Source organism: Cervus elaphus, chromosome 33 (assembly GCF_910594005.1).
Source record: "Cervus elaphus chromosome 33, mCerEla1.1, whole genome shotgun sequence".
NCBI classification, from domain to species: domain Eukaryota; kingdom Metazoa; phylum Chordata; class Mammalia; order Artiodactyla; family Cervidae; genus Cervus; species Cervus elaphus.
In genome coordinates, this window is record NC_057847.1 from 42,361,748 (window position 1) to 42,389,396 (window position 27,649).

General features: G+C 39.6%; 1 protein-coding gene and 2 non-coding genes across 3 annotated transcripts in view; 1 reads left to right on the top strand and 2 right to left on the bottom strand.

Annotated features, from left to right (window-relative positions):
- The window catches only part of GPD2 (glycerol-3-phosphate dehydrogenase 2), a 224,478-nt gene that overhangs the window by 166,875 nt on the left and 29,954 nt on the right, over positions 1 to 27,649 (bottom strand). The window lies entirely within an intron of this gene.
- TRNAG-GCC lies at positions 16,217 to 16,287 on the top strand. Its single transcript has one exon. It is a non-coding gene; the product is annotated as a tRNA-Gly (tRNA).
- Positions 16,573 to 16,644, bottom strand: TRNAA-CGC. The gene has a single exon. It is a non-coding gene; the product is annotated as a tRNA-Ala (tRNA).

Here is a 27,649-nt window from a genome sequence, read left to right on the forward strand (position 1 = left end):
ATTAGAAAGAAAATAGATTAATTATAAGAAAAACAGGGTCGGCTACTGAAGTTGCTTAAGTCACACCAGGTGCAAGCCATAAAATGTTAGCAGGCCTGAAGGCCAAATGATAAGAAAGACTCTTGTGAACGAAAAAGTATGTGGGTGACATCCAGTTTCTGTTGAAGGTCAAGTTGCTTTAATGTTTTGAGATGACCTGTGTGTAAGCAACATGCACTTCCCCCAAAGATGTTGTTAAGGGTATAAAGGGGCCGTGCGAAAATAAACTTCAGACTCAGCCCCTTGCTTTGTGTCACTCTCTCTCTCATTCGCCGACGCCGTTCATCCTGAGGGTTCCCCGGATCCTGCTGGGGCTGGACCCCGGCAGTGAACACCTACAACGCATGAGGCATTGTTCTAGTTTCTGAAAATGGAAAGATAAATAAGACTTAATCCTGAATTCAGATCGCTTAACATTTCAAGAGAAAACAAGTCAGTTAAACAGATAAATGTCATTCAGTGCAATGAATGTTACAAGAGAGATATGCAGAGGAGTGAATGACCAACAGTGCCTGAGGACAGCCAAGGTGAGGTTTTAGTGGAGTCAGGTATTAGATAAGCTTCAGTATCTGGCACCATACAAGACACTCACGAATCATTCAGAAAACTCATGAACAGTGAAGGAACAGACTCAAATGTTGACCACTTGGATAAACAGGGGGAAAAGAAAAATCAATCCAGATCTAAGCTGTCCAGTATGCCAGGCAAATTAGTTTCACCTTTAGAATAAAGTGATATAAAATATGTGGAGACTTTGAAATATTCTCATTTAATTTTAAACAATGAATCCTAATACACGTAATCCCAATTACATGTAAGTAATATTTTTCTTTTCCAATTTGATTTCAAAGGATGAGTTATTTTAACTCTTATACAAGTGAGACTATCGGGGAAAGTATAACATGGAGTAGAAGACGACCTGTGATCCGATGTCAGCTCTACCAGTTGACTGGTTCCTGTCTTAGTCAAACCACAGCTTCTCTGGGCCTGAATGCTTTTCAGCTTTGAAAGCATCTAACGTTGACTTGTAGTTGTAAAATACATTCAGTCTAACTACTGCTAACCATTGTCATTGCTATCATCTGTCCCAGCCTCCGTCGTGTTTTGTATGGATTATTGAAATAATCTCTTACCTTGACTCCTTGCTATCTTTCTTGCCCACATTTACCCCATTGTCAACTCAGCAGCCAGACTACTTCTGCTAAGTACTATTAATTAAGTAAAACCATTCCTCTGCCAAAAACCTTCCAGTGGAATTCCATATCATTCAGAGCAAAAGCCAAATTCCTTGCCTAGCCACCACCTGCCCACCGGTCTCCCTAATCTCATTTCCCATCACTTTCATCCACCTTCATTTCATTCCAACCACAGGAACTCCTTGCTGCTCCCTTAAAAAATCACCTTCCACCTCAGGGACTTTGGAATTTACACTTTCTATTCTCACTCAAAGAATACCCTTCCCCCTTGACACATCTTCCCTGGAATGTCACTTCCTCAGTGGGGCCTTCCCTCACTATCTTCTTTACAATTTTAGTCTCTTACCAACATTTTGTTTTACCTTCCGGATGGCTCAGCAGGTAAAGAATCTGCCTGCAATGCAGTAGACACAGGAGATGAGGGTTTGATCCCTGAGTAGGGAATATCTCCTAGAGAAGGAAATGGCAACCCACACAAATATTCTTGCCTAGAAAATCCCATGGATAGAGGAGCCTGACAGGCTATAGTCTAAAGGGTCACAGAGAATCAGACAGGACAGAGCACATACACACGAACATTATATAACCCCTTTCCCTGGTCTATTTTTCCCACAGCTCTTACAACTATTTACAGAACTATACACTGTCTTCTTATATTGAGTCTTTTTTTTCTTTTAATCTTCCCATTTAGAATGTTAGTGCCAGGAGGGTAGGGATTTTTGTCTCTTTTATTCAAGGATGTATCCTCAGTGACTTGAAGAGTATCTGGCACATAATTTAAAAGCCTCAAAAAATATTCCATGAATGACTAATTAATGAAAAGTAAAGACTTTGAATTAGACTTTCTTCTTGTTCTATTCTTCCACAGTTAAATAAGAGAATGTGTGTTCATTATAATGTCTAAAAGACAGAGGAAATAGGAGCACATTAACTCATCATCATTATATCTAGATAGATATTATATAATATCTTCATGTTCTTATTTAACAACATATATTAAATACCTACTGATCCTTTCTGGGACTGTCGCTGTTATTTAGAATATATATGAAAAGACTGATGGCATCCTCTATTTTAAAAAAAGCAAATGTCATTGAAATTATAATCATTTGAAGAGTAAGTACTCATTAAAGTAATGCTGGTACTAAATAACTTAAGAAAAAGGTTTTAATATGTCATCCACTTTTTTTTTTTTTTTTCTTCTTTTGGCCATGCTGTGTAGTGTGCAGGGTCTTAGTTCTTTGACCAAGGATCAAATTTGTGCTCCCTGCACTGGAAGCGCAGAGTCTTAACTGTTGGACAACCTGGGAAGTCACAGATCTCATCCACTTTGAATGCAAAAGTTAATTTTTTTAAATAAAGTTTACCAATAATATGATGCCCATAAAGCCACAGAAATGTGACAGAGCTACAGAGCTAGAAAGTAACTTGGGATCATTTGCTTCATACCCTTTCCATCAAGCATGTGAATATCTAGACTATCTCTGTGTGTGCTAAGTTGCTTCTGCTTACTTCTGCTTTATTGACTATGCCAAAGCCTTTGACTGTGTGGATCACAACAAACTGTGGAAAATTCTGAAAGAGATGGGAATACCAGACCATCTGACCTGCCTCCTGAGAAATCTGTATGCAGGTCAAGAAGCAACAATTAGAAGTGAACATGAGACAACAGACTGGAGTATGTCAAGGCTGTATATTGTCACCCTGCTTATTTAACTTATATACAGAGTACACCATGAGAAACGCTGGGCTGGATGAAGCACAAGCTGGAATCAAGATTGCTGGAAGAAATATCAATAACTTCAGATATGCATATGACACCACCCTCATGGCAGAAATCAAAGAAGAACTAAATAGCCTCTTGGATGAAAGTGAAAGAGGAGAGTGAAAAAGCTGGCTTAAAACTCAATATTCAGAAAACTAAGATCATGGCATCTGGTCCCATCATTTCATGGAAAATAGATGGGGAAACAATGGAAACAGTGACAGACTTTATTTTCTTGGGCTCCAGACTCACTAGAGATGGTGACTGCAGCCATGAAATTAAAAGACGCTTGTTCCTTGGAAGAAAAGCTATGACCAGACTAGACAGCTTATTAAAAAGCAGAGACATTACTTTTCCAACAAAGGTCTGTCTAGTCAAAGCTATGGTTTTTCCAGTAGTCATATATGGATGTGAGAGTTGTACTATAAAGAAAGCTGAGCACCGAAGAATTGATGTTTTTGAACTGTGGTGTTGGAGAAGACTCTTGAGAGTCCCTTGGACTGCAAGGAGATCCAACCAGTGAATCCTAAACGAAATCAGTCCTGAATATTCATTGGAAGGACTGATGCTGAAGTTGAAACTCCAATACTTTGGCCACCTGATGCGAAGAACTGACTCATTTAGAAAGACCCTGATGCTAGGAAAGATTAAAGATGGGAGGAGAAGGGGATGACAGAGGATGAGATGGTTGGATGGCATCACCGACTCAATGGACATGAGTTTGAGTAAACTCCAGGAGTTGATGATGGACAGGGAGGCCTGGCATGCTGCAGTCCATGGGGTCGCAAAGAGTCGGACACGACTGAGTGACTGAACTGAACTGAACTAAGTTGCTTCAGTCATGTCTGACTCCTTGTGACCCTACGAACTGTAGCCCACAAGGCTGCTCTGTCCATGGGCATTCCCAAGCAAGAATACTGGAGTGGGTTGCCATTTCTTACTCCAGGGAATCTTCCCGACCTAGGGATCAAATAAATCCGTGTCTCCTGAATCAGCAGGCAAGTTCTTTACCACTAGCACCACCTGGAAAGCCCATCTAGACTATTTAGGATCCAAGTATTCCTTAGGATGGGGCTTCCTAGGTAGTACAGTAACAAAAGAATCTGCCTGCCAATGCAGGAGAAGCAGGAAGGGTTTGATCCCTAGATTGGGAAGATCCTCTGGAGTAAGAAATGGCAACCTACTCCAGTATTCTTGCCTGGAAAATTCCATGGACAGAGAAGTTTTGTGGGCTACAGTCCATGGGGTTGCAAACAGTCAGACATGACTGAGCACACACGCATTTCTTAGTATAGAAACACACTTAGATATATCTATAAGAAGCATTATAAATACTTTCATATAATAGATCTATTCCATGTGTTTGTTTTTTTTTATTCCATGTGTTTTAAGGTGAATGTTTGACCTCACATGTTGACTATCTGTACTTGTGCTTTAGCATCAATTATTACAGAACTGTTGAACTTAGCTCAGTTTATATACAATTTGAAGAATTAAAAACACAGGTAAGTAGTACATTGTATGTTATTTATGTTTTAGTCTGCTTTAAAATGTCAGTTCTGAAAGCAGTTTCACTTAAAATGCTAAAACGGAAGTAGATTAATGACACATGTCCTCTATATTTTTTATTACCGTTTTAAAATTTGTGACAGCAAGACTGACATCAGGGGCTTCCCAGGAGGTAAAGAACCTGCCTGCCAAGGTAGGACTCACAAGACACGAGTGCTCAGTCCCTGGGTCGGGAAGATCCCCTGAGAGAGGAAATGGCAACCTGCTCTAGCATGCTTGCCTGGAAAATTCCATGGACAGAGCAGCCCCTGGTTCATGGGGCCATAAAGAGCTGAACACAACTGAAGGCATAAGCACACACAAGAATGACATCAAGACCCTATCTTTTAATTATAAGGAAAATCAATATTTGTCTCCAAGTAATTTATGCATTTGCACCAAAACTTTTAAATTTAACACTGCAAATTATTTAAGTTGAAGTGACTGAATTTTTGAGGCAAACTATATCCAACTGAATACTTCCTGCTGATTCACTAATTGTGTTAAACAGATAAATCACTTAATCTACATTCTCCACACTCCCATGGAAGAAAATCAGGAATTTAGAATGAAAAAACTTTCTGCCTCTTTAAAATGGTAGCTTTAATTTTTTAACCTTCAATTTCTACACTATTAAAACAAGGAAATATTAACTATCACAGAATTGTTGCAAAGCAAAATCATTGTGAAAGTATTTCATGTCATGAGTATACTATAAATATAAAAGGTCATGAAGATTACTAGTTTTGACAGCATCTCTACCAACAGCGCCACAAAAAGTATAAGCAAAGATTATGTAATATTGATGAAATAAAGAGCTGCTTTTTTTTTGCTAACTCAGCAAAAATATGTAGTTTTTGTAGTTTCTTCTTTACTACTATGTAGTAGAGTAGTATGCAGTTTCTTCTCTTAGTTTTATATTTCCTGGTCCTTATAACTATGTTGCTCATCTTTATACTGATTATAAGGATATCTTACAATTGTTTTTGTTGTTTGGTTGCTCAGCAGTTTCCAACTCTTTGTAACCCCACAAACTGCAGCATGCCAGACTTTCCTGTCCTTCACCATCGACTGGAGCTTGCTCAAACTCATGTCCCTTGAGTCGGTGATGCCATCCAACCATCTCTTCCTCTGTCATCTCCTTCTCCTCCTGCCTTCAATCTTTCCCACCATCAGGGTATTTTCTAATGAGTTGGCTCTTTGCATCAGATGGCCAAAGTATTGGAGTTTCAGCTTCAGCATCAGTCCTTCCAATGAATATTCAGGGTTGATTTCCTTCAGGATTGGCTGGTTTGATCTCTCTGCTATCCAAGGGACTCTCCAGAGTCTTCTCCAGCACCACAGTTTGAAAGCATCAATTCTTTGGTGCTCAGCCTTCTTTATGGTCCAACTCTCATATCTATACATGACTACTGGAAAAACCATAGCTTTGACTAGACAGACCTTTGTTGGCAAAATAATGCCTCTGCTTTTTAATATGCTGTCTAGGTTGGTCATAGCTTTTCTTAGAAGGAACAAGCGTCTTTTAATTTCATGGCTGCAGTCACCATCTACAGAGAGTCTGGAGCCCAAGAAAATAAAGTCTGTCACTGTTTCCATTGTTTCCCCATCTATTTGCCATGAAGTGATGGGACTGATACTATTATCTTCGTTTTTTGAATGTTGAGTTTTAAGCCAGCTTTTTCACTCTCTGCTTTCACTTTCATCAAGAGGCTTTTTAGGTCCTCTTCACTTTCTGCCATAAGGGTGATGTCATCTGCATATCTGAGGTTATTGATATTCCTCCCCACAATCTTGATTCCAGTCTGTGCTTCATCCAGCCTGGTATTTTGCATGATGTACACTGCATATAAGTTAAATAAACAAGGTGACAATATAGAACCTTGACATACTCCTTTCCCAGTTTTGAACCAGTTAATTGTTCCAGGTCTGGCTCTAACTGTTGCTTCTTGACCTGCATACAGGTTTCACAGGAGGCAGGTAAGATGGTCTGGTATTCTCATCTCTTTAAGAATTTTGTACAGTTTGCTGTGATCTTGACTTTCATTTCTTAGTATTAACAACTAATATTTATTGATCTAAGTCTATTATTTGCCAGATACTGTGGGAGAATTTTATGTGTGTTGGCCCATTTACTTCTCACAAAAACCCTAAGAGGTAAGTACAATTGTGTGTGCATTTTACCAAGAAAAAAACTGAGACAGAGAGGTTAATGCTTTGCCTAAGCTCGGAGAGCTAGAGATGGAAATGGGATTCAAACCTTGATAGCCTGACCTGATCCTGAACTTTTAACTAATATATCATGTGACAAGTGTTCCAAACAACTGTCTAAAGGCTGATGATAAAGCTTACCTCTTTATAACTCAACACTGCTAGGAGAAGCTTTGGGTGTTCTGTTTTACCAGTGCTCTCAACTGACTTGGGCAAGCAGTTTCACTCAGGCTGGCAAACTGAGCCAAAGAAACTACTTGGTATCTGAGCAGACTTAGTTTTTCTGGTCAGGTATAATATTCTTCAAGACCATGAAGGATTCTATAGAAAGAATTCCTATCAATGATCCAAACATTTGAATGTTAGTTTAACAGTATGTACTAGTTCTATAATAGGGGATCATTAAGTCAGAATATTATATCTTATAATATATACATTGTATCTGAATATTCCAATTATATTTGGAATTCTTTACTCTTCTGAGGGACTTCAGGTTTAATGACCCTTAAGATCATCGTGGAAGCTGCTGCTGCTGCTAAGTCACCTTAGTCGTGTCCAACTCTGTGCGACCCCATAAATGGCAGCCCACTAGGCTCCCCCGTCCCTGGGATTCTCCAGGCAAGAACACTGGAGTGGGTTGCCATTTCCTTCTCCAATGCATGAAAGTGAAAAGTGAAAGTGAAGTTGCTCAGTCGTGTCCGCCTCAGCGACCCCATGGACTGCAGCCCACCAGGCTCCTCCGTCCACGGAAGCTACTTAGTGCTAAAGGAAAAATGCTAGTAATATCCATTAATGCAATTGTTTAACATATAGAACTTAACTGAAATTTATACAAATGAAATAGAAAGTAAATCTCTTGTGGGTCTGTTATAGACCAGTTGTCAAGTGTGTAAGTTCTAGGGGCTTCCCTGGTTACTCAGTGGTAAAGAATTCTGCTGCCAATGCAGAAGACATGGTTAGATCCCTGATCTGGGAAGATCCCACATGCAACTAAGCCCATGTGCCACACTACTGAGTCTGTGCCCTAGAGTTCAGGAGCCACAACTACTGAGCCCACATGTCACAACTTCTAAAGCCCATGCCTCCTAGCTCCTGTGTTCCACAGTAAGAGAAGCTGCCTCAATGAGAAGCCTACATACCACAACTAGAGAAAGTCTGTGCATAGCAACGAAGACCTAGCATAGCCAAAAATAAATAAATTAAATTTTTAAAAAAAGATATTCTGGAAGGGAATCTCTTATTTATTTTTTTAAAGAGTGTAAGTTCTAAAAAAAAAAAAAAAAAGAGTGTAAGTTCTAGAGTCATATTTCCAATTCTCCACTTACTTTTTAAAGGATTTTAAGCAGTTACTTAAACCTTAATTTCTTCCATCTGTTAACTAAAAGTGTTCTAGTTTATGTAATTACTTTGCTGTTAGTTCAAGCTGAACAAAGACTAATTCCCTAAAAATACTGCATGCAGTTTTAGTTATTTTCACCTACCCTGTTATTTTTCTTCCACTGCATAAGTTTAGTGTTAGAAGTGTAAAAAAAAAAAAAAACATCACATTAAAATGGAAATAATTTGTCTGTTAGACATTCAGTTAATTGACCAAGTCGAATACTCCTCTCACCAGTGCAATACCCTTCTTGGGAACACGGTGTATACATAACAGAGGGAGGGGAGAGTGAAGAGGTCTCCAAGTAACTAATAGCAGTATTAACATTTTAAGCATAAACTCAAGATAAGATGGTTCATGAATGTTAAGGAACAAAACAAAGTCAAATGGTATATGACTTTACAATACAGCCCCTTACAGTAAATGAAGATAAAGAAACATAAACAAAAATGTGTTAATGGTTATCAGTGTTCAAAGTTAAATCTGTAAGTTTCTATTAAGATACCTTACTCACTTTCACAACTTCTGTGCTGAGATGATTCAATCTTCGATGGAAAAGTTCAAGGTATTTACAAACAATTCAAAAAACGGATCTGTCTATTATATTAGGACACACAGAAAATTAAATCTGTGCAAAATGCTGAGGAGACACACAATTAAGATGTTGCTTTGGCCCTATTCCATAGGCCAATGGCATCCAATTTGGGGCCTTAGGGACTTAGATTAACTGAGCCTCTGAGTACTGACTTAAAGGAGTTAAATGTCCCAAAGAAATACCAGGAGGCAAGGGAGCTGGGAGTCATTTCCAAGAGCATGTCTGTGGGCCACAAGGACAAGGACACAATAGAATACACACACACACACACACACACAAAAGCCAGAGGGCTTTCCTGGTGGCTCAGTGATAAGAATCTGCCTGCCATTGCAGGAGACACAAGAGACTCAGGTTCAATCCCTGGATTGGGAATATCCCCTGGAGAAGGAACTGGCAACCCACTCCAATATTCTTGCCCGGGAAATCCCAAGGACAAAGGAGTCTGGAGGTCTACGGTCCATGGGGTGGTCACAGAAGAGTCCGACACAACTTAGTGACTAAACAACAACAATATATTACATATGTGTGTTTGTTGGATTGTGATGTTTAAAAAAAACAAAACATACACGCCAGTCAGGATGGCTGCTATCCAAAAGTCTACAAGCAATAAATGCTGGAGAGGGTGTGGAGAAAAGGGAACCCTCTTACACTGTTGGTGGGAATGCAAACTAGTACAGCCGCTATGGAAAACAGTGTGGAGATTTCTTAAAAAACTGGAAATAGAACTGCCATATGACCCAGCAATCCCACTTCTGGGCATACACACTGAGGAAACCAGATCTGAAAGAGACACGTGCACCCCAATGTTCATCGCAGCACTGTTTATAATAGCCAGGACATGGAAGCAACCTAGATGCCCATCAGCAGATGAATGGATAAGGAAGCTGTGGTACATATACACCATGGAATATTACTCAGCCATTAAAAAGAATTCATTTGAACCAGTCCTAATGAGATGGATGAAACTGGAGCCCATTATACAGAGTGAAGTAAGCCAGAAAGATAAAGAACATTACAGCATACTAACACATATATATGGAATTTAGAAAGGTGATAACGATAACCCTATATGCAAAACAGAAAAAGAGACACAGAAATACAGAACAGACTTTTGAACTTTGTGGGAGAATGTGAGGGTGGGATATTTCAAAAGAACAGCATGTATACTATCTATGGTGAAACAGATCACCAGCCCAGGTGGGATGCATGAGACAAGTGCTCCGGCCTGGTGCACTGGGAAGACCCAGAGGAATCGGGTGGAGAGGGAGGTGGGAGGGGGGATCGGGATTGGGAATACATGTAAATCCATGGCTGATTCATATCAATGTATGACAAAACCCACTGGAAAAAAAAAAAATAATAATAAAAAAAATAAAAATAAATAAATAAATAAAAAAAACAAAACAGCTAGAATTTGAGAGCAGAGGCTCTGTGGTGTCTCAGCACTTGCAGGGTTTGGCATAGGATGTGCTAGTTCAAACACAGGAAAGTCAGATCTTTCTGTGAACCTACTGTACAGTAATTCGTCACGAGTATGCTCTAGTTTTGACCAAAGATGTTTCAAAGATAATTCACTCCTGGTCAGAGAGGCTTTCTTGCCCCTTAATGTTATTTTGCATACGTTGTATATTTTAAATGTAACCTAGAAGTGACAGTGAGCCCTTCTTATCCTTAGATGAGTTGCACAAAGCTAAAGTGTTCCTCCCTATTCCAAACTGAGTATCCCCAACCAGAGACACACTTTTTTTTTCTTTTACGTATTAACAGCCTTAAATGACAGCTGGTTCTAGCTGTTCAGCTGCTTGCTTAGGAGATCATTTCTGCTGCATATAACATATTTTCCTTATGATTTAAGTCCATTATATGGCCAGATATCTTTGTTTGTTCAAAACTAGAGAGGTTACTTTCCGCATGCAATTTTCAGTGTCAGTCAGAATATCTGAACACTGACTTTACATACAACATTGCTTTAGGGTCTACTGAAACGCAATCTGCAGCAGTGGCCACAGGGCTGGAAAAGGTCTGTTTTCATGCAAACAGAACAACTGTATAAAACTTTCTCTGACCAAAAGTATAATGTTAGAGGAAGGTATGAGTACAGGAAAAAATAAAATATTTTTGGTAAATATTTAAGAGGTAAATTTTGACAGGGACTAGAAGGAGCTCAGAAAAGAAGCTCCTTCAATACAAGGAGCTCAGAAAAGTAAGATACAAATGAGGTTTGTTTATATACAAATAACCTGAAAAATCAATCTAAAAATGAGAAACATTCTAGTAAACAGGGTCCATCAATAGAGGATTGATTACATTATGTTCTCTCTCCCTGTCTCTCTCTCTCCCAACCTCCACCACCACCACCTCCACCTCCCACCACCATACTAGAATGGAGGAAAAATTTTACTTCCTACTGTGTATGTTTTTGTGTTGTTTGCATTTTTATAACATATATGCTTTGATTTTTACTTTTTATGATTTTTTGAGCTGGGCAGAGCTCAGTAGTCTAGAGTTGAGCTACTCATACTTTCTGCTCATGATACATTATTCTTATCGGACCACACCTCTTCGTTGTTTCGTTCATGTATTTATTGACTTTTATCCCCATATCCTATTTAATTCCCTTTGCCTCCCCATAAGCCATCAGTATTTGTGCTTAATATACATCTCTTGTTTATATGTGACCTTACAAAAGAGGTATTGTTTTGCTTACATTATTTTAAACTCATATAATATTGTCATCTTTGTAGCTTACATTTGTAGCCTGCCAGGCTCCTCTGTCCATGGAACTCTCCAGGCAAGAATACTGGAGTGAGTTGCAATTCCTTTCTCCAGGGGATCTTCCTAACCCAGGGATCGAACCCGGGTTGGAATCAAACCCAGGTTGGGATCAAAGCCAGCTCTCCCGTGTTGCAGGCAGATTCTTTACCGACTGAGCCATCAGGGAAGCCCCTACATCATTTACTAGGCACTATGCTTTTGAGAGCATCCATGTTACTCTGTAATACATCTGACCCAATGCCGTGTCCATGCTGCGTACAAGCCACGGTGTGTGCCATCACCATCCAAGTGCGAGGCTCTGGATGACTACACAGGACATGCTTCTGTGAAGCTGGCCCTGAATCTAGCAAGGTTTAGAAAATGTGGTCATGCCTGGGATCCACTGAGGTTGGTGAACAAAAGAGCAATGTAATGAAATCAGTGTTTTAAAAAATACAGACCTCTCTTGGGAGTAATTCTGCAGTATGTATGGAAATTTTAAATGCACTTACCCTTTGACTTAGCAGTTGCACCTCTAGGAATTTATCCTGTAACATGTCCTACACATGAGCAAAATGGCATTTGTTCAAGGATATTCACTGCAGTTTATCTCCACTAAGGAAAGATCAGAGATAGTCTGTCCTCTGTTAATGACCTGGCTAAGGTAATGGTGGCTCCTTCATGTAGTGGACATTCTCATCATCTTCACGCATCTTAGCATTACACCTGCAGTCTTAATTTCCCTGCCTTGACTCAGTCCTAAGGAAACTTGGCCTTGGGGTACTGTTTGTGATTGTGAGATGGAATAAATAAAATTTGAATTCCTAACCAGTAAAAGGCAGTTAAAAATGATAGAACCATTAAAAAGAAAGAAGTATCTTCCCATGTACTTGGAAAGAAATTTTCCTGAGATCCATTTTTCTGAAAAAAAGAAAGAGAGAAAAGACAAATGAGCACAATAGTGTGTATGGTATGTACCATTTTTGCATAAAAGTAAAATGCTATATGTGTATCTACATAGAATATCTGTGGAGGGAAACACAAGAAACGAATGACTGCAGGTTGCCTGTAGGAATGAGAACCCGGGAACCGTACTGCAGTGGGGTGAAGACTTACTTTTTTTTAGACTTACTTTTTAATGCATATCCTTATAGCTTTTGAATTTTCTTACCATATTCATGGATTACTTTGAAAATATATATATAAATTTTAAGAAACCAATTGACTTGAAAGGAGGAAGAGAGCCCTTGAGAAAGGAAGAGAAAGCCATTTTTGCCATTAGATAGTAGGTGGTCAAATGGCACAGGTCAAGAATACATGAATAAATGCTGCTCCCAGAGATGGCTGTCAAAAGAAAAGGATAAAGAATTCCCACCCATAAACCTGAGGACTCTATGGATTTGAAATTAATTCAATTATTGAACCAGCAATAAAGGAACAATTTTATTTTCAAATATTAAGGAAGTAAGAAACAGAGGGAGGAGGGGTAGGAGGGAGTGAGTAGGAGAAGGAGGGAGAAAATTCACTGGTAACAGCATGAAGCATGTCCAAGGAAACCAGGGGTTTCCCAGGTAACCCAAGAAGTGTGCTGATAAGGGTCTGCATGAGGTAGGAGAGAGGGATGGGAGCAAGAATCAGCACCATTTTAAAAGGGGGGAATCAGATGCAGTGACTGATTGGACATGCTGGAGGACTAGGCATGAGCATATCGCAAGCAGGAAGATTTGGCAGTGACAGCTTTCTAGGAAAAATTGCTGCATTCTCAACATCTGCATGCATCTGAGAATTACACCTGGATTCTTCATTTCCATGCCTTGATTTTAATCCTTAGGAAAGTAGGCCTTGGGGTACTACTTGTGATTCTAAAATGGAGTAAGTAATGATTTAATTCCCAGCCAGTAAAGGGCAATCCAAATGACTGGCTCCACCATTTCCCCAGGGCTAGTTTGTAACCTGGGACAGAAATAAGCTGTGTGTATTAAATCAATACAATCACTCACAAGTTGAAAAAAAAAAAAGTCATTGCTTTGGTGGCTATACATCCTATGAACTATTTCTGTTTCTTAATGGCTTGCTTTCTTCAGCTTTAAGCTTGGCCAGACTTCCACAGTGAGCCAACAGCAACCAGGGACTAGGTGCCTTGAGCAAGTGTCCCAAGGTGCCATGATGCAAATTACAAGCTCCTGCCTGCCCCATGGGACTGTCACAAAGATCAGGTTTCCTAAGAGACATGATTGTGTAACCTCTCACGGCACTCCCTGCTTTCTTCCTCTCGGCCGCCCTCACTGGGCTTGCTCATCAGAGCTTGGGAGCACGGTAGACTAGGGGAAGTGTCAGGGTATGCCATCTGGTGATCTTTCCATGTTTAACCATGCCAAGGGGGAAAGCACGGCCTGCCACAGCATCTCTGATGTGCTATGGTTACATATTGTCTTTAATTAAGCACAATGGTGAGGGAAAACATTTGGGTAGACTTATCACTGTGAGAAAAGGAGATGAAGGGCCAAGTTGTCTTACCCAAATCTCAAGGTATTGGTTCTCTACAGAGTAGAAAACTTGTAACAGAAAGGGTATAAACTGTTGTGAGACACACACACACATCATACATGCCTTTGGCTGCATGTAACAAAACACCTAATTCAAAGGGGCTTAAACAATAAACAGCCTGATTTATCTTACCTAAGGAAAATCTAAGTGGAGAAAATTTCAGGATGGCACAATGTATCTTTTTATCTTTCTGCTGGGTCATCCTCTGTCTCCCTGCAAGTCACCAGATGACTGGGGCAGCTCTAAGCATTATACCTCACAAGATGGTGTTACAAGCAGGAAAGAAAGGGCAAAAGAGACACCGTCTTTCCCAGAAGCCCCTGGCTGACCATTCTTTCTGTCACTGGCAGGAACTGTCACAAACCCATCCCAGCTCAGTCCTTGGAAAGGGGAATGGAATAACTGGCTTAATGCACACAATTTGTCCCTGGAGCTAGGTAGACTCTCAGGAAGAAAAAAAGTAAACTAGTCATTGGTGGGTCACTAATAATGTTTGCCATTAGATCATACTTATTTGATTCCTGCCACCTGTTCAAATTTTTAAATTTGTAGTGTTTCTCATGAAGTTTTAGATTGCCTTTTTATTTTGAATCATAATATTTCAGAGTTCAGATGAACTTACGTCATCCAGTTTAGCGCTTTTCAACGTTTTTTATTCCAGACTTGTAAGCCATCAAACAAATGCAAATAAATGGGAGAGGTTATAAATGAGCTGGTGAAGTGTGGAAGCCAGGTAAAGAAGGTGAGTTCCCCCCATTCCCCTCACCCACCAACCCCCCTCCCCCCACCCCGCCCCGCCTGCTGCTGGCTAGTGACCCTGAGACACTTTTGGAACGCAATTTTAAAACCTCATCTCTCCTCTAGTTCTCTTACTTTAAGGAACGGAGGTCCTAAGAAATAAAATGATTTGCATTTGCTCCCCCATATGTTACTAAGACTGTAGTCTAGATTTCTTTATTCCTTAATCTCTTTGTATCTCTTACATCTTTATAATTCTGTATTGTATTTGTCTTCAAATTTTGCTTTGTATGCACCCGCTTAAAAAAAAATCCTTAAAAATAAATCTTGATGTAGAAGTCTCACCTTATTTCAGCAGTTTGTTATACTCCTTCTTTAACCCCAGTCTTGATACACAGTATTCCTGAGCTACACAGGAAGTATTTCTGGTGTAACTACACAGTGTTTTATTCTGTTGTAGGCAGGAGAGTGGCTAAGCAACGGAATATTAAGCATGATACCACTTGTGTTCCAACTTTGACTCTAACAGCCTCACTTTTTCTCATTTGTTAAGCTGAAGTAATTATAACACCTACTTCACTGGGTTGAAGTTCACAGGCAATGTACTTACATAGCCCAGCACATAGCAACTGCTATGTGTTTACTGTTATTCTCAGTCATCCCCTTCCCCCCATATTCTTTTTGGCCTTCAAAGATCCTATAAACGGCTGGCAATTTCCCTCTCAGAGATAAAGGGGCAATAATGCCTAAATCCAGAGTCTCCTATCTTATGTTTAGACTCATTTCCATGAATGCATTTCCTTCACTTTACTTTCTCCTCCTCATATAACTTCACTGTATGGTTTGCAATTCTACTTTCCGTGGAAAGGAAGGGTAACTCATACTGTGGAGTATAAAAGAGTCCTGGGATCAAGTTTCTCACTATCAAAGAAAGGACATCTTACAGATTCTAGGTCACTTGTCAAGAATCACCAAAGATGCCTGCTCACATCTCATAGTTCCAATATACTTGGATCTAAGTGCCAGTTCGCCTTCACCGCTCCGACAAAACTACTCCCAATCCCTGACAGTTACCCCATGTATTTGCCTGAATTAGCTAAGATAAGAAAAGCAAAACAGGAGTGGTTGTTTTAAAACATCTAAACATCTGAAGACACAACTAAGTAATTGTGTAATTTTGTGTCTACATATTAATAAAATTTTTATTTGCCTCATTCACCGAGGAGACTTCAGAAGACAGAACCTCCCCTCAAGGTTCAACAGAACTAAGTATAATGAGCTTTTTTTTGGTAAATGTTAACTCAATATTTATAGTTATTTAATTTAAAAACTCCACTGCTTTTTCTGATGTTGACTTAAGAACTTTACACTTTTGTAACAGAAAAGACTCATTGCACACTGACAAATCTACTCTAGTAAGGTGTGGAAATCCACCTCAAACAAGAGCATTGGTGGTTCAGTGGTAGAATTCTCGCCTGCCACGCGGGAGGCCCGGGTTCGATTCCCGGCCAATGCAATGTGATGTTTTCCTTTTTCCCACACGTCTCAGCTCCTCAAAACTAGTTCATTAGAAAGTTAGGAATGGTCATTTTATGCAAATAAATATGACGAGCATAATTTCTCGTTGGAGTTTCTCGTGGAGCAATTAAAATGGCTCATTCCCTGAGGCGCGCCATATTTTGAGACTTTCTTTTACATATTTTTAGGGCGCTTAGAGTACACATGTGAAATGTAATGGGACATACATTTACTATATTATATGGATTTTAAAAAAAAAAACAAAAAAACACCTGAGGCTGTTTGGAGATGCCGGGGATTGAACCCGGGACCTCACACATGCGAAGCGCGCGCTCTACCACTGAGCTACATCCCCCAGCCGATAACTCCCTTTCTGTTATAGGTATTCATTCAGGCTAGCGCTAGACCAATGGCTCTGGTTAAGTTTCGAGACTTTATTTTGGTGAGAGCTTCCGCGGCATCCTCTTTTCTACCTTTGCCACTCCTTTTGAAACTGTTTCTGAGATGTATCAGAACTTCATGCGACCAGCGTTGTGGGACGCAAACCTGACTGGCTCTCGAGCACTCCTGCGAGGCGCCTGGAGCCCGAACTGAGAGCCTGCGCCGGGCCGCGCGGCGGGCGGGACGTCCCGGCGCAGAGCGCCAGCCCGAGCCCGACTCCTCCTCGGCTTACTGCGCAGGCGCCGCAGGACGCGGAGGTGGGGGTGCACCCGGCGCTTTGTTGCGGAGAGGACCCCCCAGTAGGGGCTCCGAGGGAGCAGGCGGGAATCGCCGCGAGCGCTGTCCTGGTGCCAAAGGAGACCTGCTCCTGAAGCAGAGCGGTGGGGACCTTCTGTGCACTCCCGAAAACCTTTCGGATTTACCTGTACAGCCGCCCTGCCCCCACCAAAATAAACCCACATCTCAGGAAACCTTGTTCACGCCAAATCCCCATAAACTGGCTTTGTAGGGGTTACAGCCAACTCTTGTAGGAGAAAATGACTTAACAGCATGCTTTTTATGTGGGGTCCAAACTGAAAGAAAATGACACCAACACCCTCTTTGTAGCTTAATTGTACATAAATGATAAGGTCGATGGGAAGTACCTCCTCATGATGCACTTTTCTCGCTGGTACTTACACCTTGGACCCATCTGACTGATACGTTGTGATAGAAACACATAAGTCACTTAACACTACTTCATTGTGTCCTCAGAACTCTTCTAACCGCCAATCCTACCCCCGGCCCCAAAGGAAGAAATGTACCCCAGTCGTGTTTCCTTGAAATAACCTCTCTCTGGTTATTTGAGTGCTAGGTAATACGTTGGACTAATTGACCTTATAATGAAATGATGTGTTTGATCCTTCCCAGTGCAGTTTAAACTGATACCACCCCAAGGAAGCGAAGGCTGAGTGGGAAAAGCCTCGGGTGCCCTGATGGGAAAGAACAGGGGAGCGATTTTGTGTCGGGGGAACTGGGCTACCTTCTCTTCCAAATGACCTGTAAGGCTGACACAAAGGGCACACGGTGAGGGCCTAGAATTTCCACTGCTTTCCGTTGCAGTAGAGCGCCCCTCGTAAAACGAAAAGTCAGCAGGCCAACAGCCAGAGCAGAAAAGCAGAAGTTTCAAAATAACGCTGGGTAAACCACAAGTTTCATAATCAAGTCCTAGATTAAAAATAAATAAGTTACTGTGTTTGCTTACAGTAATTTCAACAAATAATGGCTCATAATCAGATTTTGTTTTTAATGAGAACAAGCCAGAACAAGCCACATACTGATCTAATATGACTTCAATGCAGAATGTCTTTAAAAAAAGATAAAAGCCACGTCACTGAACCGTCATTAAGGAACTCCGCTCCAAACGTAAACATTTCCAAACCAACCCCTGTTTTCCATCCAGAGTCACTAGAACATGAACCTCTTCAGTTGACTGAGTCAAGAAACAGAGAACCATTTTTCACCAACCAGGGTTTCCACCAATGCAAATGACAAGTGTAATATTCAGTTAGTTGTAAAGGAAGCATGTTTGCCTTTGGTGACCTCACCTTGACATCCTCTTTAGGATCCCTTCCTCATATTAAGACTTCTTTCTCCATCATCTGAGGCACTTCCTTTCTGGGACTTCATTCTTAGGCAAGAAACTTTGTTCTTAAGGTTCACAGCTAAGCCTAAAGAAGGCTCCTTCTAAATTGTTCATTCCTCCTATTTATTCTACTAGTCCAGGACATAACTTGGTGAATTGGGTAAAGAAAATTAAGTCAAGCTCTAAAGCCAAGAGAGGATGTGAAATCGATTTACTGGCCTGGCATAACCCAACAGAAAGATGGCTTTTTCAGCCACTGTAGTGGGTGGGAAAGATGAGATATGGCACACTTTAAATTAGGGAATACTTCTTGGATCCCATTGATTCTGTATGCAAATAAGACTGCCCCTGCTCTGCTTACAGATGAAGATAGGCTGACCAAGTGTCCAAAATCATGGAGTATTAAAAAGACACTTATATTTTCCACCTTCCCCACATTTCTCGGTTGGGGACAAATTTTCCCCAAATTTTCCATTCTCAGTCTCTCTGTCACACATCATGCACACACGCCCCCCTTCACAACAATCGACCTTACACCCCCACTTTGAGGCAGGTGACTTTTATCTCTGGTACAGTTTCCATATTTCCTTTCACATTCTTGCTTCAGCTCCTGGCAATCTTTGTCCAACAGGTATAGAGCATCTTTCCCTCCAAGTTGACAACAAGTTAAGATACTTGTTCCCAGTCCAAGCAGCAGTTCTTACTCCTATCAGCACATTAGAATTACTTATAAGAGTCTTGGAAAAAATGCTGATACTTGCTCGAGCCCACTCCCAACCAATGAAGTCAGAATTGCTAGGAGTGGGTGTAAGCATCAGTACCTTTTTAAACTTCCAGGTTATTCCAAGGTGCTGCTAAACCCAAGAGCTAGTACTTAAGGTCTATTTTTTCATGACAACAACAGATGTCTAGTGATGGTTTTAACTAACCTTACTGTGTTAGTCATTTCACAAGATATACATATATCAAATCATGTCATGCACTTGAATCTAGTACAATATTATATGTTAATTATATCTCAATAAAACCGGGGAAAAACCCAAGAGATGTCTATCACCAGACCAGTGGTTCTCAAACTTGGCAGTACATTGAAAGCACCTGGCAGGCTTTAAAAAAACTCTGATGCTTGAATTCCATTCCTAAATATACTTATTTAATTGGTCTGAGAGTGGTCTGGGCACAGGAATTTTAAAAGGTGATTCTAATATGCAGCCAAGGTAGAAAACCGTAGTGTTCAAGTACACGCTTTCTCAAGATCTTCACCCAATTATGTGAGCAGCCAAGCTTGCTACAATTCTGACAGCAGAGGACTACTGGCTGCCCAGGGGCTCCCACATTGGGAAGCTGGCATTGCTAGAGGATGAAAGAAACCATCTCAGTCCAACTTCTCCTCCCTATTTTCCTTCACATAAAATAAAACTGGTGGAGGCAGGCTTTCAAGTGCTGAAAACAAACATGCCTTACCCTTGCATATCCTGTCTCCTCTAACCACCCCCACATCACATGAATGAGTTCTTCCAACCAGCTGTCCCTGCTGATTTGCTGGCCATTAGAAGGGCTGAAGATGAGACTGAGAAAGACTAGGAGTGGAGTAATCTACACCTGGCATCTGGGACGGCCCTGTGCTCGTGGCTTCCTGGATGAAAAAGGAGCGCTTTACTCAACACCTGAAGGAACAGGCAGCTCTTTGAAATACATTCTTTTGCTTCTCAGGGTCATAACTATTAGTAAATCTTCATCACCACAGTTAATTATCATTAATAACAACCCAAGGGCCAAAAAAACTACTGGTTACATTTAATTCAGAGACAGTTAATAAACATTACTCTTTTCAATAAGTACCCCCAATGTGAAAAATTATAGTGATCATCATTTACATTTAGAATTAGAAGTATTTATTGAACAGTGTTAGATTCTACTTGGAAAGATGTACATTCTATAATTTAGATTTTGGTTACAAATAGATGGAAACAGAAGGAGGTACATATTTAAGATGACATTTAAGAGAGAAAAGATGTTACAGAAAGCCCATACTTCTGGAAACTCAATGGTCAGTTTCAGAAAGGATGTTATAGGCCTACAGGGAGAAAAAAAAACATTTATCTGTATGGGATATGAAAGATTTTTCCAAACTTAAATTATCTGCTCAACCACAGGAATCCCTGTAGTCTTATACTGGCCTATTCACAAAAGCTGGAAATAGGATACATATTCTTTTGTGGAGGCCTCTGACTGCGGTCTTATTTTACCAACTAGTTAGTCCCCTGGAGATTAGGTATCATATTTTATTCTATATGAACTCCCCATAGCATCAAGCACTCACTGAGTTCTACTGGGGCACATGATACATCCTGGCTTTACAATGTCAAGTGGGAAATTGGTAAAATGGGTGTTTAAGGGTAAATGGACATAAAGGATTCTATTGCACTGATGAAGATATTCTAAAGGATATTCTGAAACTGGATTATGGTGATTGTTGCACAACTCAATAAAATTAACCAAAATTATAATACTTAGTTTGGCAGTTAAAACGGTTGAGTTTTATGATATGTAAATTAGAGCTCAATAAAGCTTTAAAAGAGGGGGTGTAAGGAAATAGAATGGGCCAGCAATGGAATAGGATTAATGTGACAATAAGAAGTTATACATACAGATTGCATAACTGATCTGAAAAAGAAAACAGATGATGCACAAAAGAGGAAAAGTGGAGAATGAAAGGCAATGATTTCCTGTGATGTAGAAAGGAACAGTTGTTACACAGATAGGGAAACTAATGTTTCCAATAATTGTTACAAGGATAGGGAATGAATAGCATTTAGATAAATGTTATGGGGAGCTTCAGAAAGAATTCCATAGTGTTGCAAATATAGATGTATATACTGCATGAATACAATAATAATATAAAAATAGGACTCTGTACATATTTGTTAATGCAAAACATCTCTGATATTAATTCACTATTGATTTACTTACAGATATATTGAAAATTGGGATTATGAGAGAAGGAGGTGTCTAAAATAATTCCCAGTATTCTGGCTTGAAAAATTACATGCATCATGTAACATTACCTGTTTCATTCAATGAAACAGAAAACATGGGAGGGAAAGTGAACTTTATAGGTAGTCATTAATTCCATTTTTATTCTGTTCAAATTGGGATAATTCATCTCTCCCAAATGGAATTTTAAATGGATACTTAGATGATGAATTTGGAGACAAAAGAGAGGTTTTGTGTTGAAATATATATTTGAGAAATACTAGTATAGACAAAACAAAGTCATGGATTGGATGAGACTATTTAGGGAGAGAGCAGAGAATGAGACAAGAAAGGACTGAGGGTCTGGCTTTGAGAAACCCTAATAAGTAAAGACTGAGAAAGGAGAATGAAAAGGAACAGCCAGTGATACAGAGGAAAGCCATAATAAGATTTCAGAGATCCCAATGAGAAAAGAATGTTTCAATACAGAGTTAAGCTTAAAAATACTGGCACCTGAGAAATCAGGTAAAATTTCAAAGATAAAAAATGTCCCTCAGATTTAGTGACATGGAAGTCATTGATTAACTTTAATAACAGTTATTTCACAGAAATCAAATGTTAATTCTTCTAATATATGCCATGCGATTCACAGTTACTCTCTCTGGGAAGTTTTCTTGTTTTCTAGTGAAAGAGCTCTGTCAAGCTCTTTAATACCTAAACTTAAAGAAACTATTTCTTTTGAAGCAAATTCATTTGGAAATTCATGAGATCCTAGGAATCAAGAAAGGACAAGAGACACAACTACCTTTAATCACAAAAAAGTTTGCAAATATTCTTTTCTGGTCTTAAAAAAAGATCACATTTATTCATTTACGTATTCATTTACTCAGTGAGCATCTATTGATCACATACCTTATGTCAGGCACTATGCCTGGAACTGGGGCTAAAAAAGTGACAAAGTTAGCAATGCCCCCAGGCTAATGTACTTAGAGGTAATAGAGGAAGCAGCAAACATAAAGAAAGCATCGATTATACAATAAAGGCTATGGTAGAAGGAACTAAGGGTTCCACGTGAGCACAAAAGAGGAACACACAATCAGACCAGGGGATCAGGGAAGGTTTCTGTGGAGACTTTAAGGATGAGCAGCAGTTAGCCTAGTGAGGATGGGGGTGGGGGATAAGGAAGACGAAGAACAAACTAAGTAGGGGGACAGAATACAAAATGACGTCGAAGCCAAGAGGATCATAAGCCTTTCAGGAATAGAATATATTTAGCGGGGTGTGTGTGCTCTGTTGTGGAACATGACAAGAAGGAAGCTGGAAAGTAGACAAAGTCTATTTTACACAAGGTCTTGTAAATATCCTAAGAGCATAGAGAGCTGTGAGAAACCATGCAGAGTTCTACAGAGGGAAAAAAACATGAGTTTTATTTTTAGAAAAAGCATTCTGGCCTTAGATTGTAGAGCATATGGAGTGGGTCCCAGCAGGAAACAAGGTAACCACTGGAAGCTTCCTTCTGGCCTCAAGCAATGGAATAATAGACTCAGGCAAGAAATGATGATCTAGAGTTGCATTCTACAATACAGTAGCTACTAGCAATATATGTCTATTGAAATATGGCTAATGCAAGTTGAGAAGGTAAAATATCTCATTAGTAGTTTTTTTCATGATGACTACGTGTTGAAATGATAATATTTTAATATACTGGATTAAGTAAAATATATCATTAAAGTAAATTTCACGTTCTTTTTACTTTTTGTCATTAGTAGTTCTATTGGACAGCACTGATTCTGAGACTTTGTATTGGAAATGGAGGAGAAAACTGAATGAATAAAGAGATATTGAGGAAGTGGGTTTGACAGAACTTTCATAATCAATTGGACAACAGGGAAAAGGAAAAGAAAGGAATAAATGATTCCAAAGTTTCTGACTTGAGCAACTAAATGAAAGAATGGTAGACTGAAGAGAGTCGAGGAATAAGAAAGTTTCTTTGCTTTGTTTTTATTTTAAGGTAGAAGGAGATTCAGTATGTTTGAGTGAAAATATGGAGTCAGAAGAGAGGGAGACAACAAATATATAAAAGAGTGAAGAGTGGTTAATAAAGATGAGATGTTCAAGAAACTGAAAGACTTGAAATATTTGGGCTTCCATGGGGACATTAATTCACCTCAAGAAGAAGGTTGAGGCCTGCGTGGAGTAGGCAGTGAGCCCAATGCATATCTTTAAGAAATGAAGGGACTTTCCTGGTGGTCCAGTGGCTAAGATCTGCGTTCTCAATGCAGGGGGCCCAGGTTCAATCCCTGTTAGGGAACTAGATTCCCCTATGCCACAACTCAGAGTTTGAAGGCCACAATGAAGATCAAAGATCCAGTATGCCACAGTCTGGTCAAATAAGTAACTATTAAAAAAAAAGAAATGAACAAGGGTTTAGGGGTTGGTGATGGGAATGAAGTAGATTTATAGCATAGTAGTTATCCAATAAATATTAGTTTCTTTAAACAGTTCACATACAAAGTAATAATTCTATTTTGTAATTTCACATTAGAATATTTCATGTTTCTTTTCACACACATATGAAAACACAATAAATATCTACCCCTTTTCTCTCTCTCTCAACAAACACACACACACACATTTACATATGCTCCCCACTACAGATATACATTAATCCAGTTTTTTCGACAAAAATGTTACAGAAATTGGGAAAATCCCCTGAAGGAGGGCATGGCAAGTCACTCTAGCATTCTTGCTTGGAGAATCCCCATGGACAGAGGAGCCTGGTGGGTTGCAGTCCATGGGGTCACAAAGAGCTGGACACAACTAAGTGACTAAGCACAGCACAGTTACAGAAATTGGAGGTAAATGTGTTAAATTGTGCAATTTCTTTTAGTGATACAAATAGAAAAAAAAAATGATGTACCATTTCTTAGCATCATTAACAATAGAAACTTCATAAATGTGCTCAAAAAATAGCTTCTAAAGGTTAGAGGCATGCCATGCTGGTAGATGTTGAAGAAGCATCTTTAGACAGATTTCTATACTGAAAAGAGTGCTGAACAGGAGTCAGAAGACCTGGTATCCCCAAAGTGGGCAAGAGAGGGTGGGAAGAATTGGGGGATTGGGACTGACATGTAGACACCACTATGTATAAAATAGATAACTAACGAGAACCTACTGTATAGCACAGGGAACTCTACTCAGTGCTCTGTGGTGACCTAAATAGGAAGGAAATCCAAAAAAGAGGGGATCGATGTATACATAGAGCTGATTCACTTTGCGGTACAGCAGACACTAACGCAACACTGTAAAGCAACTGTACTCCAATAAAAATGAAAAAACAAAAGAGGGCCTGGCGTCCAAGCAGACTGGTCATTTAGGTGTCTGGGGCAAAACACTTAACTTTGTTGAATCTCCACCTTCTCATCTGTAGCAGACAGATGGCTTTTATAGCTTCTACAACTCAATAGGGTCTTTGTGAGGATTCAGTAAGAGAATGTACCGAAAATTCTTCTGTGACTTGATCAATGCTCATATAAGTTATCTTGACCTGGTTCCAATAAAAATTTATCACAGTCACTACAGTACTGATAATATTCATATTCATAATGGGGAGTTATGAACTGAGTCAAATTTATAATTGCTTAAGGATGGTTATACTACTTGTTTACTGATTATTGATCATTCTGAACTTTCGTGAGATTTCTTTTCTTGTTTAGAGGAAGTACCAAAATACATCACTTCTTTTAGATTTCCGTAAAAGTGTGGCCCTTGAGTCATCTTATCCGAGTCACCTGAAATATCTGTTTAAAGCACAGTTGCCTGAATTCAACATCCAGAGATTCGGCCCTTTGGGCTAAGACTCAAGAAGCTGTATTCAAGTGTGACTCTACACACTATAAAAAATTTTAGAACAACTTTGTTGCGACACAGTTTATCCATTTACGGTATACGATTCATTGGTTTTTTTGTATATTCACAAAGTTGCACAATAATCACCATAAAATCTAAAGTCTATTGGGTTAGTTAAAAGTTTCATGGAGGTGGCTGTTCTGTGGGCCCAAGTTTAAAGAGCCCTTCCCTACCCCCAGTATAATGACAAATAAAAGAATTTTTGCATGCCATCAGACTGCTCTGCTGGTCTGCTTTCTGAGCACTAGTGGCCCCTTCCTAAACAAATCTCCATTTCACAACAGAGTTAGGACATAGTATACAGAGAACATGCAACTGTTGCATGGCCAAGTTGCTGAGCATGATCAGAAAGCGTTTGCAAGGGGAAAAAAATCATGATTAGGCTAAGGCTTCTCTCAGCCCCTCTTCAGGTTATGAGACTGATGCACTGCCTACTATGTTAAGAGGGCAGATCTCTTAGGCCCTCTTAAGGCCTGCATTCTGTTCTAAAGGCCTTTTTCTCTTAAGAACTCAGAATCAATGTAACTTCCTAGTATCCTTAGACAGAGCATGTTGTTAATAGCTTATTGATATTTTCAGTTCGTCAGCTTCTAGAACTCCACTGTTGATTCCGTTTCATCTCTGTTTAATTTGAGGGGAAAGACTTTTAAACAAAAACACTTCATTGTTCTGGTAAACAGTAACCTAAATGGTGACGTGTAAGCCAGAAATACTCAAGACTTTAGAAGAAGCCACAACTCTAGTTAGGCTGATGTTCTAGGAAGTCTGCAAAGTGTTTTTCTTACTCTATGGGGAGAATAATGTTCTAGAGAAGCATATTTGGAAAGCTAGGTAAGTTTCTTTTCTGGTTTTTACAGAGAGGTCTTCTTATTTAGTTTACAGTGTTGTAAATTTCTTGAGCATCATATTCACTTAAGAGCATTATAGAGACTTCCCCAATGGTCCAGTGGCTAAGACTCTGCACTCTCAATGCAGGGGGTCAGGGTTCTGTCCCTGTTGGGGAATCCCATATGCCACAACTAAAAGCTCACGTGCCACAGCTAAAGATCCCACATGCTGGAAACTAAGACCCATGGCAGCCACACAGATAAATAAATACTTTTTAAAAGAACAGTAAAATATTGCTTTACAAAAAAAAAATATTATATGGGTAAGTGTGTCTGATACACACACACATATCCCCCTGGGCCTCTCTTCTCTTCTGTTGAAACTGACAGTCACTCCAGGGAGGTCATATCAACAACATCTGAATTTGATTTTGAAGATTAAAAACAAAAAAAAAACCCCACAAACTCTTACAGGGGGTTTAGACCAAATGTTCCTTTTTATAGATGAGAAAACCAAGGGTCAGATCAGATGGTAACTTTGAACTCAAACACCCTTTTCTGCTTTCCTTGGAGTGGGTGGTCATACCTCTAGAGGGAATTGTCTTGAATTAAAGTTAAGAGCTCAATGAAATATGATTTTCAGGGTAAATTCTAAAAGCTGTCATGAAGTTAAGTCCTATTCTGTTAAGAGCCAAGTATTATATTTTCAAGATTATGACATTAAAATGAAAGCAGAGTGGAAGTTATGTTTTAAAATTGGTTATCTTCCATTATGTCAAAATAAAAGCAGAGAGCAAGTTAGGTCTTAAAGTTGGGTATTTTCCTCTGCTATATGCAAAGACTGTCAATTCAGTATAAAGCTCAGCTCAAACTATCTATGAATGGTTTCTAAATTCCAGAGACCTCTCTGGGAACATTGTTCAAACAGCTGGTGATATTGCCACATATAGATCCCATCTTGATTTAAACCATGGGCCCCCACAACATTACCCTTGTTTATATGCCTTGAAGCAGCCCCTAGTTCCAGGAAACACTTTGTCATCATGCACTTGAAAATTTTTGGTTGCCATCAACCACGTCACAAACTTAACACTCAGCTTTCCCAGTCAGTCTTTCCAGGGACCTAACTCACCTCTGTCTGTTTGGGTTTCCATGCTGACATTTAGGAAAACAACAGCCACTCGACTCAGAAAGCCCTTTGTCTATATTCGTACTAATTTTAATAGTGACTCTCCTAAAAGCTTCAAAATATTTTAAGGATTTTTCCCCCCTCTTTTTTTTTTTCACAGGATCGAGCTTCCAACTTGTATTTTTTAAGTGCTTCCAAATTTTTTCTTAACATATGTTGCAGAAAGTCTGTCCTATTAACAGAACCCACTCCTCTTCCAAATAGTACAAAAATCCAAAGATTTAGCCTTTCAGTGAGCATTTCTAGGTTGTACCATTAATTTGAGCTTTGTGTTTAGCTCAAATCCATTTGTTTAAATTCAGTTCAGTTCAGTTCAGTCGCTCAGTCGAGTCCAACTCTTTGCGACCCCATGAACTGCAGCACGCCAGGCTTCCCTGTCCATCACCAACTCCCG